The sequence below is a fragment of the Gossypium hirsutum genome, chromosome A11 (assembly GCF_007990345.1).
Source record: "Gossypium hirsutum isolate 1008001.06 chromosome A11, Gossypium_hirsutum_v2.1, whole genome shotgun sequence".
Lineage (NCBI taxonomy): Eukaryota > Viridiplantae > Streptophyta > Magnoliopsida > Malvales > Malvaceae > Gossypium > Gossypium hirsutum.
In genome coordinates, this window is record NC_053434.1 from 68,577,202 (window position 1) to 68,594,166 (window position 16,965).

Consider the following 16,965-nt stretch of genomic DNA (forward strand, 5'->3'; position numbering starts at 1 on the left):
ATAGGAAATTTTTTTGCTCACAAGGTCTCTTTTATAAGAAACTAGACTAATTAAGCCTTGATTAAATATTTTATTCAGCCTATAATTCCACCCCAACAATTTATAGTGATTTTCTAAAATCACATTACTGCTGCTGTCCAAAGCAAATTATTACAATTTGCTCTTAAATTTCCAAGTCCAAACACATATGAACTTACCATTTGAGTTTAAGACATATCATGGCCACATCATATCTTATTAAATCAACTCATTATGTCCTATTATGATTGAATTTACTCAACGTTTAATCACTTAAAACTTACCTCGGATGTTGTCGAACGATTTCGGCGGCTATTCGATCACTTTTTTCCTTTCCTTTATCCAACTTTGGTCCTCTAAGCTCTTGAGCTTAATCTAGATACAAGTATGGCCAACCCTCCTCCTAATCCTCTTCCAAACCAAACATGAAGCAAGAACTCCTTCCTTCTTCCTTAGAATTTTCGGCCAAAAGAAATGAAAGAGGATGAACAAATTTTCTTTTTTTCTTTTCTTCACTCACGGCAATGGGGGGGGACAATCACACACATCCTTTCTTTTCTTTTTTTTTTTGTTTCTCATCCTACTAACACTAATATTTTATTGCCCATGCCCTTTATTTTATTAATCCTTACATAATGCACTACCCCAACATGTTTATGACATGTTTTTAGCCATAACATCTTGTCCACCCATGCTCTTTATTTTATTAATCCTTACATAATGCACTACCCAACATGTTTATGACATGTTTTTAGCCATAACATCTTGTCCACCCATGCTCATGGCCGGCCACTACATATTAGGGGGGAAAATTGACATGCAAGTCCTCCCTTTTGATTACATGCACTATTAGGTCCTTGTAGATTAGCCTATCACATTTCAAAAATGTCACCCAAAAGTCCTTTTGACTAAATTCACATGCAATTTACTAAATCGAAGCCTAAAACTTTCACACCTTCATAATCACATATTTTAGACAATAAATATCACATTCAAATAATTTGGTGACTCGGTTTAGCGGTCCTGAAACCGCTTTCCGACTAGGGTCACTTTAGGGGTGTCACAACTCTTCCCCCTTTAGGGATTTTCGTCCCCGAAAATTTCTACCGATGCATAGTTTAGGATAACGTCCTCTTATTGAATTATATTCATATAAACATTAGCTCATCGATAGCAATTGTAATTCATTATTGATTTCTCATCGATCTATAAAATCATTTTCTTATCTTAAAACAAATACATAAACATTTCTACAAGTATGCACATATATCTCATTTTCTTGATTTCATATGCAATAATCACTTAATTTAATTCGCAAATGCATTTCAAACACATATTAAGCACATATTAACATGTATAATTCACATCATCAACCCACATATTTGTAACCCACATTTTCATTCATGTATAAGATGTAACCTAACCGAAAGTACACATATACTCAAACATCCCAAGAAATATCCTTTATAACTTTATCACATCTCAATATTCAACTTAACTCATTTCCAAAAGAAAATCAACTTCCACATACCTGAACATTGAATTCATTTAGCACATTTAATCACTGTTAACGATACCCGTTGAATCATTCGAAATCATTACGGATACTCATTAAGCACATATAGCTCTTACAATGCCATATCCTAGATATGGTCTTACATATGCTCACATATCGAGCCGATGCCATGTCCCAGACATGGTCTTACACACTATCTCAAATCAATGCCTTCGTCCCAGACGAGGTCTTACATGAATTCCACTTCACACACTTAGTGCCCACTGACCGATCTCGCACTCATAGTGCTCGATTAAAGGAATTCGCACACACACAGTGCCTCTAATCATTCACACACATAGTGCTCTTATTCATTCGTTATTACACATTGAAATGACTTAACCAAGTCTATAAATATCATGTATGTACACTTTTAAACATATCATCTCATTTAAATTTGAATTCGTATAGTAATGAATACTTAAACTTTTCTCAAATTACCGGCACGAAGGCCCGAATACACGTCACCAGCATGATTGCTCTTCGGGACCTAGCCCGGATATAACACCAGCACGAATGCTCTTCGGGGTTTAGCACAGATATATCACTAGCACGAATGCTCTTCGGAACTTAGCCCGGATACATCACTAGCATGAATGCTCTTTGGGACTTAGCCCGGATACATCACTAGCACGAATGCTCTTCGGAACTTAGCCCGGATACATCACTAGCATGAATGCTCTTCGGGACTTAGCCCGGATCATCGTCGAGACCTTTAGCTCGGATGAAATCTCCACACAAAGCCAGCGAATTTTAATCCAGACATAATCTCTGTACATAGCCATCGGGTCTTTACCCGGACATAATCTCTTCATATAGTCAGCGGGTCTTTAAACTCAGATTCACATCACTGAGTCTCATACATATTTATTCACATGTTATCATGTTTCACATGGCACAAATCACATTTATAATTTAATCAATTCATTCACATGTAAACATATAACATGATTCTTGACTTTAAGTCGTAAATATCATTCAAATCTAATACATGTATGCTTCTTTTGCTAAACTTTCAGCTCAATAAGCAATCACACCAAAGCATATATCCCCAATCTCTTCCTTTGTTCATTTCTCTAATAACCTTATTATGATAAGGACAATGGGACATCATTCATCTATCATACATGTATATCATGGCATTTTAAGTTAAATACCAAATTCAATTACTCAAAACTTACTTATGTTATACCCTTCTCAATATTGACACATCATAAGCATGTCTCAGTCCTCTAAATACCATCTGCTACAGCTCGATCGGGATCGGAATTCATTACAATAAATAAACACATTTTCAATTGTCAGAAATCACCACACTATCAAATATTCACATAATGGCATGTATAGCTAGACCCAAACGTATTACGATAGTCCTAGAATCGACTAAACCGTAGCTCTGATACCAATAAAATTGTAACGCCCTGTACCCGAGACCGTTGCCGGAGTTGGACACGAGGGGTTCACAGACTAAATTCGCTTACTATCGCAGTCCATTTTAAAAATTTCCAGACAGCTGGCTAATTGTGTCGCTGTCACCTTAAAAATCATATCTTGAGTTTCACAACTCGAAAATCAGTTTCGTGATTTTTCCCTGAAACTAGACTCATATGTCCATCTACATATTGTTTTCTAGAATTTTTGGTTGGGCCAATTAGTACAGTTTATTAGTTAAAGTCTCCCCTGTTACAGGGTGCGACTACACTGACCTTCATGCATTACAATTTGGATATCTCCCTGTACAGGGCTTCAATACTGATACCGTTTGTTTCTATAAAAACTAGATGCAGAGAGGAATCTATATATATATGGCATGACTCCTAATTATCTCTGGTTAATTTATAATGAATTTCCAAAGTCGGAACAGGGAATCCAGAAACTGTTCTGGCCTTGTTTTACGAAAACCTAATTATCTCTTAACATACCACTCATATGACCATTTCGTTTCTTCCATATGAAATTGAATTCATCAAGGTTCATTTAAATAATTTATTCACTATTTAATTCCATTCCTACTATTTTTAGTGATTTTCCAAATCTACATCACTGCTGCTATCAGCATCTGCCTTTAAGGTAGACTTTACCTATTTCATAGTTTCCATGATTCAACTAGCCCTTTTAGCATAAATAGCACAAATTATGATAGTGATTAACCATTCCCATGGCCAATCCTTGTTAAGCATATCCACACCTCTCAATAACCATATCCATACCAAATGATTATAACATTATGCTCAAACATATATAAGCCATTTTCGCATGGCTATCCAAAATTATACAAAACCGAAGGGTACATGACCAACAACAAAAGGGTAGTCCTATACATGCCATTTTCAGAGTTCAACCAAAAGTGTACCAAAAGGGTTTTGATAGTGTGGGCGACTTCGACTTCAATAATCCCGAGTCCGATAACTGACGAACCAAAATCTATAAAATAGAGATTCAAAGAACGGAGTAAGCATTTAATGCTTAGTAAGTTTTAAGCAAAACAAAGTGTTCTCAATCACTATCATTGGTCATTCATTTCAACTGTTCGATGAAGTTAATCTAGAGCTTCATCTCGATCTATAATATCATTAAACGCAACACTTGGCTGCCACATATATACTTTCGAATAATAATGACCTAGATGGTCAAATATTTCCAAAGCACATTCTTCATCGATTTTCAACTTTCAATAATCCTTTCCACTTGTTCATAATCACATCCATACTTTTAAGTATTTCAACATGACAAGTACTAAATTACCATAGGCACATAAAGAACCAACATATTCCTTATCACATATATGTAAGCTTACAAATCATAATCCTTACCTTGTACTGGCACATCTAGCTCAACCCAACCCATACTCAGATCATAAGGCTTTTGGGCAGAATATGCACTAATACATAAGAATATTTCATCGCATACTTTATTATACAAACATACCATTACCAATTAGATCATTCTCACATTTGGAGTTATAATATTAATCACATTTACCTACCTCTTTGATACTGATAATTCACCTCGAAATCACTCCACCGATGAGTAAGTAATACGTACCTGAACATCTTGAATACATAATACTTATTTGATGGAAACTTAATGCAGATACTCAATATCAAAGTCTTACTTGAATCCTAGCATTTAGCCGTCGGGTCTTTAAAGCTCGGATATAGTACGAGCACGAAGCCTACGAACATTAATCAGGATAATATTCTCGCATAAAGCCTGCGGGGTTTTAACCCGGATATAGTACTGACACAATTGCCCTTCGGGACTTATCTCATTTATACACTTCCACATCCATCACATTGGCCATTCGGCCTTATCACATATATACACTTTCACATTCATCACATTGGTCATTCGGCCTTATCTCATATATGCATGTTCACATTCATCACATTGGCCATTCGGCCTTATCACACATACACATGTTCACATTCATCACATTGGCCATTCGGCCTTATCACATATATATACACTTTCACATTCATCACATCGGCCATTAGGCCTTATCACATATATATACACTTTCACATTCATCACATCGGCTATTAGGCCTTATCACATATATACACTTTCACATTCATTACATCGGCCATTAGGCCTTATCACATATATATACAATTTCACATTCATCACATTGGCCATTAGGCCTTATCACATATATACACTTTCACATTTATTCAAATATACTTCACATACCACATATACTATCATGTACAGACTTGGTCTTGGCCGAATCTACATCCATCACTTTCCAATGAATAATTCAATTTTACGCCATACTATCATTTCATATTCGAATACTCATAAGCTTACAATATCACGATTTAGAATTCAAGTATGGGTTTAATCAATAGCTTATGAGCAACTAAAACAAGTTTTATCCATGTTTACAACAAAATCACATATTCACTACGAGCTGTTTTCCTGAGCAATGGTCACTAAATTATTTATAACCGGAGCTACAAAACTTCAAATCACTTGCTGTTAATTTTTCCTGAATATAGACTCGTATATCTTCTATCCATAAAATTTCCAGAATTTTAGGTTTGGCCAATCAATACCAGATTTTTCTTAAAGTTTCCCCTGTTTCACTGTTTGACTAATCTGACCACTCTTCACTACGAATCAAATTTCTCATTTTACAGAATTCAAAATGTGTTGTATTTGATTTCATTTGAAACTAGACTCATTAAGGAGTCTAAGCATATAAATTTTATCTTATAACTATTTTTTTACAATTTATAATGATTTTCTAAAAACAGAACAGGGGATTTCGGAGTCATTCTGACACCGTCTCACACAAATTTAAATATCTCTTTATAGGAAATTTCTTTGCTCACAAGGTCTCTTTTATAAGAAACTAGACTAATTAAGCCTTGATTACATATTTTACTCAGCCTATAATTCAACACCAACAATTTATAGTGATTTTCTAAAATCACGTTACTGCTGCTGTCCAAAGCAAATTATTACAATTTGCTCTTAAATTTCCAAGTCCAAACACATATGAACTTGCCATTTGAGTTTAAGACATATCATGGCCACATCATATCTTATTAAATCAACTCATTATGTCCTATTATGATTGAATGTACTCAACGTTTAATCACTTAAAACTTACCTCGGATGTTGTCGAACGATTTCGGCGGCTATTCGATCACTTTTTTCCTTTCCTTTATCCAACTTTGGTCCTCTAAGCTCTTGAGCTTAATCTAGATACAAGTATGGCCAACCCTCCTCCTAATCCTCTTCCAAACCAAACATGAAGCAAGAACTCCTTCCTTCTTCCTTAGAATTTTCGGCCAAAAGAAATGAAAGAGGATGAACAAATTTTCTTTTTTTTCTTTTCTTCACTCACGGCAATGGGGGGGGACAATCACACACATCCTTTCTTTTCTTTTTTTTTTTGTTTCTCATCCTACTAACACTAATATTTTATTGCCCATGCCCTTTATTTTGTTAATCCTTACATAATGCACTACCCCAACATGTTTATGACATGTTTTTAGCCATAACATCTTGTCCACCCATGCTCTTTATTTTATTAATCCTTACATAATGCACTACCCCAACATGTTTATGACATGTTTTTAGCCATAACATCTTGTCCACCCATGCTCATGGCCGGCCACTACATATTAGGGGGGGGGAAATTGACATGCAAGTCCTCCCTTTTGATTACATGCACTATTAGGTCCTTGTAGATTAGCCTATCACATTTCAAAAATGTCACCCATAAGTCCTTTTGACTAAATTCACATGCAATTTACTAAATCGAAGCCTAAAACTTTCACCCCTTCATAATCACATATTTTAGACAATAAATATCACATTCAAATAATTTGGTGACTCGGTTTAGCGGTCCTGATACCGCTTTCCGACTAGGATCACTTTAGGGGTGTCACACGGGTAGAGGACACGGGCATGTCTCGAAGCACGCAGGCGTGTGCATTGTCTCCACACGGGCATGTGAGGCCTAACTTACAAAATTTTCCAAGAACTTTCTCAAGTTCTCAGTTTAATTTTGAACCATTCTTAATGTATGTTTAGGGTCTCGTAGGCCCATAATAAGGACACTAGGATGTTGCCTTATTGGTTTTAAATTTGGAACAAAGTTTTATGACCCATATTTTTTGAAAATGTCTGAGTATGTGTCTGGTAATGCCTCGTGCCTAGTCCCGATCTCGGGAATGGATTAGGGTGTTACATTTAGTGGTATCAGAACTACAGTTTAGTTGGTTCTAGGACTACTGTAGAGTGTATTGAGTTTAGCTATACATGCCATTATATGAACGTTGATAGTGTGACATCTCTTAACTGTTTAATCGTCTTTGAATATAGTAAATGTCTTCCAATCAAGTGCAAGATGAGTCTGAGGGAGCCGAGAGCCATGCTCTAGCTTTTGTACAATGACCTGTTTCTAGTAGTAGTAGAAGGCCTATGTCTGAAGGCCGAGAAAAGGCCAGAGCCACCTTCTTTGACATGATGGATGAGTGGTTTGGGGATTATTTGAGAAATCGCCCTAATATACCACGACCTCCCCCGCCCCCTAACTGATCAGAGGAGGAAGTGCCACGAGGTATGGCAACTGTAAGAATTGGTAAAGCCCCTATAGACAAGCTTAGAAAGAACGGGGTTGAGGAATTTGGAGCTAAGATTAATGATGATGCTGAGTGAGTCGAGTTCTAGCTTGAGAACACTATACGAGTATTGGACGAATTATCGTGCACACTTGAGGAGTGTTTAAAGTGTGCTGTATCTCTTCTAAAGAATACTGCATACCACTGGTGGAAGACTTTATCTTCAGTGGTACCAAAGGAAAACATCACTTGGGAATTTTTCCAAGCGGAGTTTAAGAAGAAATACATCAGTCAGAGGTTCCTAGACTCGAAGCGAAAGAAGTTCCTGGAACTCAAAAAAGGAAATAAGACTGTATCGGAATACGAAAGGGAATTTGTAAGATTAAGTCAATATGCTACTGAATGGGTCCAAAAAAAGTCAAAAATGTGTAAACACTTCGAGGAAGGTCTGAATGAGGAAATCAAGCTGCTAATTGGGATCCTTGAGATCCAAGAGTTTGTTGCATTAGTAGATCGGGCCAAGAAGGCTGAAGAGCTTAATAATGAAAGAAAGCAAGCTAAAAGAGAAGCTCGAGTTTTGAGGAAGAGATCCAGCGGTAGGGCGCTCTCATTTTCCACAAAAAAAATCAAGGAGTCAACATGAACACTCTACTTCATCGATAGGATATTCGGGAAGAGCAAGAAGCTCCAAACAACGTAACCAGAAGTTTTCTTCCCTGATGGTGACTAGTGTGGGGAGTGTAGATGACCAAAAGCTGAAGTGTAAAAGCTGCAATAAATTTCACTTCGAAGAGTGCCGGATGAAAAGCGGTGCGTGCTATACATGTGGTTCTCTTGACCACTTCCTTAGAGATTGCCCAGAGCGAACCGGTAAAGTGGTGGAAGTAGCCCCGAAATCGAGTGCTCCTATTTCACAAGGTAGACTTCTGAGATATCCTGGAAGTGCTGGTGGCAGTCGGGTTGCAGTCAATGACACTGTGAAATCAGAGGCTCGAGCCCCTGCAAGAACGTATACAATACGCATTCGAGAGGAAGCCTCTGCTCCTGATGTCATCACAGGTACTTTTTCTCTTTTAATACTTGTGTTGTTGCCTTAATTGATCTGGGATCGACGCATTCATACATTTACATGAGATTGGTGTCTACTATGAAAATATCCACTAAACCTACGAAATTTATAATCAGAGTGTCAAATCAATTAGGCAAGTCAGTCCTGGTTGATAAAGTCTGTAAGAATTGTCCTTTGACTATTCAGGGTCATTATTTTTTGGCTAACCTTATGTTATTGCCATTTGATGAGTTTGATGTAATACTTGGCAAGGATTGGTTAGCCCTGCATGATGTAATTGTAAATTGTGGTAGCAAGTATATTGAATTGAAGTGCCTAGATGATGAGACTCTACGAATTGATTCAAGAGAATTAGATATACCGCCAGTTATAATCATAGTAATGGTTGCTCAAAGATATATGAGAAAGGGGTACGAAGCCTACCTTGCTTTTGTACTAAACACTAAAGAAACAGAGTTAAAGATTATGTAACACCCCGAACCCGAAACCGAAACCGGAGTCGAACACGAGGTGTTAACTGGCTTTAACCCCTTACAAAATTTATTTTCCAGACGCTGCCCAATCTGTGTACTAGTCGTTTTAAAAATCATATCTTGAGTTTCGTAACTCTAAAATCAGTTTCGTAATTTTTCCCAGAAACTAGACTCATGTGCCCATCTATGTATTTTTTTCTAGAATTTTTGGTTGGGCCAATTAGTACAGTTTATTAGTCCAAGTCTCCCAAGTTGCAGGTGTCGACTACACTGACCTTTGCCCATTACGATTTAGATAACTCCCTACACGGGGCTTCAATACTGATGCCGTTTGTTTCTATGAAAACTAGACTCAGAGAGGAATCTGTACATATATGGTAAGACCCCTAATTATCTCTGGTTAATTTATAATGAATTTCCAAAGTCGGAGCAGGGAATCCAGAAACCGTTCTGGCCCTGTCCCACAAAAATCTGATTATCTCTTAATATACTGCCCATATGATCTTTTCGTTACTTCCTCATGAAAGCAGACTCATCCAGCTTCGATTACATAATTTATTCATCAATTAATTCCACTCCTACTATTTTTAGTGATTTTTCAATCTCATGACACTGCTGCTGCCAGCATCTGTTACGAAAGTAACTAGGTCCATTTCATGCCTACCCTTGATCCAACTCAATCGAACATTCGTGCCATTTTTGCATGGCTTAAAGTTTACATGCCATAATTCAAACACAATGTACTAGCTTATACATGCCAAAATGATCTTCTAAGCACACTAAGAAGAAAGTACCAAAACTTGCTATCCGGTGTGATGACTTCGATGACGGCCCGACCCCGCAAAAATAGATGAGTCCAAGCAACCTATAATGGGTGACAAGGAAACACCGGGTGAGTTTATAACTCAGTAAGTCATAAGCAATGCACTACTATACATCAATAACATTATCACAAGAGGAAACAAAATGGAATGAGAAAATTTACTCCATCCATACCGAACCATGCCATAGTTCCTCCAACCTATCGATTCAATTTCATATCAATTCATGCATTCACAATCCATATACTCATCAATAGGACATTGAAGCATTTTCATAAATCAATTTATTTTCGTTACAATCAAACAACAAAACGGCCTTTCACCCATCCTACGATAAATTTTTATGTACGTGACTTCAAGTTTAGTTGTCACATAGGTTCAACTTACCGGGCTCAACACCAAGTATAAGCATAGCACATACTAGCCATGTACTCAAAACACTTACCCGATCCGCTGTCCGCGATCGACTCAATAGTGTCTCACACATAGTGTCCGTAATGATTCACGAATGTATATCGAGCCCGCACACTCAGTGCTATATAATCAACTCGCACACTTAGTGCCACGTAATCAAATCGCACACTTAGTGCTACATAGTCAGACTCGCACACTTAGTGCCGCATGGTCAATTCGCACACTTAGTGCATCATATTCATTTCGCACACTTAGTGCAACATAGTCGAATCGCACACTTAGTGCTGTACAATTTAATCCCGCGCACTTAGCGCCAATCTCATGGTCATAAATGGTTATCCCGCACGTTTAGTGCCGAGATCAACAACTCAGTACATCTTACCTCTTTTCTTTCATTCAACAAATTTCATCATCATATACGTACATGCATATATATATATATATGTGTATATTTATTCATTCCATTCAGCATCAATACATACACATTATGACCATTTGAAATAATAACAACTACATGCTTAATGACTTACCTCGTGTTGGGTAAGACGGTTCCAACTCGGCTACTCGATAACCTTTTCTTTGCCTTTGCTCGATTCACCTCCTTTAGCTCCTTGAGCTTGGTCTAAAGGACCACCTTGGCCGAATCTTGCTTCCTCTTCTTCCTCTAGTTAGATCAATTGCAAAAGAAAGAAAATATGAACACTCCTTCTTCCCTCCTTATTAAGCATTCAAACTCCCTCATTTTTCATGCCACAACATCAAACACTCCCCCTAGGCACAAGCAATGGCCGAATTCCTTCCAAGTTCTTTTCTCCCCTTCTTTTTCTTGGTTTTTCGGCTAGGGGATGGCAAGTATGACACCCATTTTTTTTGTTCCCTTTTCTATTATTATCCCCATCATTTGTTCACCAAAGAAACATATTAAATTAGAATGAGTGGAGCATCATCACTCCTTGGCCGGCCACCATGAATTTTATGGGCAAATTGACATGCAAAGCCATGCTTCCTCAACCTATTATTAATTAATCCTTATAATTCATCTATCATCTTTTCTAACTTCGTCAACTAGGTCCTTTTTGAATGAATTCACAATCCTAATGCTAATATTAAGCATTTAATTTCTCATATATTCACTGTCACACAACAATTTATGCAATTAAAACACGAAAATAAGTTTTTGGCTCGGTAATGTGGTCTCGAAACCACGTTCCGACCAGGGTCTAATTTGGGTTGTCACAACTCTCCCCCACATAAGAAATTTTCGTCCCCGAAAATCTTACCGGTAAATAGGTTTGGGTATCGTTCTTTCATCGAATTCTCGGTTTCCCAAGTAGCTTCCTCGATCCCATGTTTGAGCCATAACACCTTCACTAACGGAACCCTTTTGTTTCGCCACTCCTTCACCTCACGAGTTAGGATACGTATCGGTTCTTCTTCATAACTCATATCAGCTTGAATTTCAACCTCTGATGGGCTAATTATATGCGACGGATCAGATCGATAGCGTCGAAGCATCGAAACATGAAAGACATCGTGAATCTTTTCAAGCTCAGGGGGCAAAATCAATCTATACGCAACTGGCCCCACTCGTTCGGAGATTTCGTACGGCCCAATGAATCTCGGGCTCAACTTGCCCTTACGGCCAAACCTAAGTACCTTTTTCCAAGGCGAAACTTTAAGGAACACTTTATCTCCCACCTGATATTCAATGTCCTTCCGTTTCAGATCCGCATACGATTTCTGACGATCTGTGGCTGCCTTCAGACTTTCACGGATTACTTTTACTTTTTGTTCGGCATCTTTAATCAAATCAACTTCGAAAATTTTACTTTCACCGAGCTCGGTCCAAAACAATGGTGTACGGCATTTACGACCGTACAAAGCCTCGTAAGGTACCATCTTAATACTTGATTGAAAACTATTGTTGTAAGCGAATTCGATCAAAGGTACATACCGTTCCCATGAACCACTAAACTCAAGGATGCAGCATCTCAGCATATCCTCGAGTATCTGAATTATCCGCTCGGATTGACCATCGGTTTGGGGATGAAAAGCGGTGCTAAAATGCAGCTTGGTACCCAAAGCTTCTTGCAATTTCTTCCAAAATCGCGAGGTGAATCTCGGATCTCTATCCGACACGATAGAAATAGGTACTCCATGTAATCTCACAATCTGAGTAACATACAATTCGGCTAGTTTATCCAATGAAAAATCCGTACGTACGGGGATAAAGTGAGCCGACTTAGTCAGCCTATCAACAACAACCCAAATCGCATCCTTCTTACTTGCGGACAATGGCAGTCCGGACACAAAGTCCATTGTGACTCGGTCCCATTTCCACTCGGGTATCATGATCGGCTGAAGTAATCCTGAAGGCACTTGATGTTCCGCTTTCACCTGTTGACATATTAAACATCTCGAAACAAAGTCGGAGATATCTCGCTTCATACCATGCCACCAAAACCGACGTTTCAAGTCGTTGTACATTTTCGTGCTCCCCGGGTGAATTGACATTCGGCTACAATGGGCTTCATTCAGGATCATCGGAATGAGTTCCGAATTCCTTGGAACGCACAAACGACTTCTAAACCTCAAACAACCATCATCATCAATCTGAAACTCCGATTCCTTGTTCGGAACACACTCAGCTCGTTTTGCAACCAATTCATCATCGACTTTCTGAGCTTCACGAATTTGATGAGTCAATAATGGTTTGGCTTTTAATTCAGCTACTAACACATTGTCAGGTAGAACAGACAAGTGTACATTCATCGATCGCAAAGCAAACAGTGATTTCCGGCTTAAGGCGTCCGCAACCACATTAGCCTTTCCCGGGTGGTAATCAATGACAAGCTCGTAATCTTTCAACAACTCAAGCCAACGTCTTTGTCGCAGATTCAAGTCTCGTTGAGTCATCAAATATTTGAGACTTTTGTGATCCGAAAACACATGGCACTTCTCACCAAACAAATAATGTCGCCATATTTTCAATGCAAACACAATGGCGGCTAGTTCGAGATCATGGGTCGGATAATTTCTCTCGTGTGGCTTCAATTGTCTCGACGCATAGGCCACAACTCGACCTTCCTGCATCAATACGCAACCCAACCCAAGTAGGGATGCGTCACTATAAACGACAAACTCTTTACCCGATTCGGGTTGCACCAAAATTGGAGCTTCAGTCAGATGAGTTTTCAGTTGATCGAAGCTTTTCTGACATTTCTCCGTCCATTCGAACTTAACATCCTTCTGAAGTAGCTTCGTCATTGGTGTGGCTATCATCGAGAAACCTTTGACAAATCGTCGGTAATAACCGGCGAGCCCTAGAAAGCTCCGGACTTCGGTAACATTTCTCGGAGGCTTCCAGTTAAGTATGGCTGAAATTTTGCTCGGGTCAACTCGAATACCCGATGCGGATACCACATGACCCAAGAAGGTAACCTCTCTTAACCAAAACTCACACTTACTGAACTTAGCATATAACTGCTTATCCCGCAAAATTTGCAACACTAGCCTCAGATGCTCAGCATGTTCAGCCTCATCTCTTGAATAGACCAAGATGTCATCAATAAACACAACTACGAACCGATCCAAATACGGCCTAAAGATCCGATTCATCAAATCCATAAACACCGCAGGGGCATTAGTGAGCCCAAACGGCATCACTAAGAACTCGTAGTGACCGTACCTCGTTCTGAAAGCAGTTTTGGGTACGTCCGAATCTCGAATCCGCAACTGATAATAACCCGATCTCAAATCTATCTTTGAAAACACCGATGCTCCCTTTAATTGATCGAACATATCATCAATACGCGGTAACGGATACTTATTCTTATCGTCACTTTATTCAGTTGACGATAATCAATGCACAACCTCATGGTTCCGTCCTTCTTTTTCACGAACAATACTGGTGCACCCCAAGGTGAGAAACTCGGTCGAGCGAAACCTCTATCCGTCAACTCTTGCAACTGAGCTTTCAACTCTTTTAACTCGGTTAGTGCCATACGATACGGAGCGATCGAAATAGGCGTAGTTCCAGGTACAAGCTCAATACCAAACTCTACCTCCCGAACAGGTGGCAAACCCGGTAACTCTTCAGGAAAAACATCCGGGTATTCACAGACCACCGGCACCGATTCGGGTTTCTTTTCTAACTCCTTGTCATCAAGTACATACGCGAGGTATGCTTCGCACCCTTTCCTTACATATTTCTGGGCCAACATTACTGATATTACAGCTGGCAACCCCCTTAAGTCCACAGACTCAACTCGGATTATTTCGTTATTTGCACACCTCAAATCGATAGTCTTGCTTTTGCAATTCACAACCGCATCATGCGCGGTTAACCAATCCAAACCAAGAATAACATCAAACTCGTCGAACGGCAAAAGCATCAAATCGGCCGGAAAACAGGATTCTCGAATTATTAGAGGGCATCTCTTACACACTTTATCAACAAGTACGCATTGGCCCAAAGGGTTTGATACTCGAATTACGAGCTCAGTAGACTCAACAGGTAGAGTCTTACTGGTTGCTAAGGTTTCGCATACATATGAATGAGTAGAACCAGGGTCAATCAATGCAATCACATTAGTATCAAAGAGAGTGAAGGTACCAGTGATGACGTCGGGGGAGGATGCCTCCTCTCGTGCGCGAATGGCATATGCTCTAGCAGGAGCACGGTTCTCGGCGCGATCGGCCGTATCAGAAGCCCCCCTCTGACTACCACCCCTGCCTCCAAAAATTCTCGGTGGTCTACCTCTAGATGTCACTCCACTAGGTCTTGCACCTTGAATCTTATTCTTCTCATCCAGCTCCGTGCAATCTCTAATGAGATGGTCCTTCGAACCGCACCCGTAACAGGCCCTGCTAGTAGACTTGCCCCAACATTCACCTAGGTGTCGTCTTCCACATTGGGGACATTCAGGTTTCTCGTGACGATTATTGCCCACACTAGCTACCGAAGTAGCTCGGGAGCCCATCGATGGTCTTGCCCTGATGGAAATTCCCGCAGTCGCCCTCGACTTATTAATGTCCTCCCTGAACTTCTTTACAGCTGAGAACGGAGCTTTACCCGTCGATCTTTTACGATAGTCTCTAGCTTCAAATTCAGCCTTCCTCTTCTCCTTTCCAAGTTCCTCCGCCTTGCAGGCTCGTTCGACTAGTGTTACGAATTCCTTTATTTCCAAAATACCCATTAGTAGCTTTAAATCTTCATTCAATCCTTCCTCGAATCTTTTGCACATAGCAACCTCATCAACTACACACTCCCGGGCATACCTACTAAGTCTTATGAATTCATGTTCGTATTCAGATACAGTCATACGGCCTTGCTTGAGTTCCAAGAACTCCTTACGCTTCTGGTCAATGAACCGTTGGCTAATAAATTTCTTCCGGAATTCCGTTTGAAAGAAGTCCCAAGTTACTCGCTTGTTCGGGACTATGGAAATCAAGGTCCTCCACCAATAGTAGGCTGAGTCTCGCAACAAAGATACAGCACATTTTAGACATTCATCGGGTGTGCATGACAATTCATCGAACACCCGAATGGTGTTATCAAGCCAGAACTCGGCCCTTTCGGCATCATCAGTTACTATGGCCTTGAACTCCTCGGCCCCACGCTTCCTAATCAAGTCTACAGGTGGCTTACTCAGCCTCACAGGATCAGCGACTGATGGCCTTACAGGCTCTTGGGGTGGATTATTCAAATTTGGGAATTGTTGGACAGCCGGGTTGGCTCGGGCATATTGCGCGACCCACTCATTCATCATGGTAAAGAAGGCTTGTTTAGCCCCCTCACCTTGGTTATTCGCAGATGACTGAGGTTCAACAGGCGGCGTCCCTTGTGCAGGAGCAGCCACTACGCTCTCAACGTCATCCGCTAGGGTTCTTTCTTCACCGGGATCCATTTACTAATCAAGACAAAAACATTTCAACCGTCAGAAGTCATCACCCTTTTAAACATTAACATTATGGCATGTATAGCTAGACTCATACGTGCTATGGAAGTCCTAGAACCGACTAAACCATAGCTCTGATACCAATAAAATGTAACACCCCGAACCCGAAACCGACACCGGAGTCGAACACAAGGTGTTAACTGGCTTTAACCCCTTACAAAATTTATTTTCCAGACGCTGCCCAATCTGTGTACTAGTTGTTTTAAAAATCATATCTTGAGTTTCGTAACTCTAAAATCAGTTTCGTAATTTTTCCCAGAAACTAGACTCATGTGCCCATCTATGTATTTTTTTCTAGAATTTTTGGTTGGGCCAATTAGTACAGTTTATTAGTCCAAGTCTCCCAAGTTGTAGGTGTCGACTACACTGACCTTTGCCCATTACGATTTAGATAACTCCCTCCACGGGGCTTCAATACTGATGCTGTTTGTTTTTATGAAAACTAGACTCAGAGAGGAATCTGTACATATATGGTACGACCCCTAATTATCTCTGGTTAATTTATAATGAATTTCCAAAGTCGGAGCAGGGAATCCAGAAACTGTTCTGGCCCTGTCCCACAAAAATCTGATTATCTC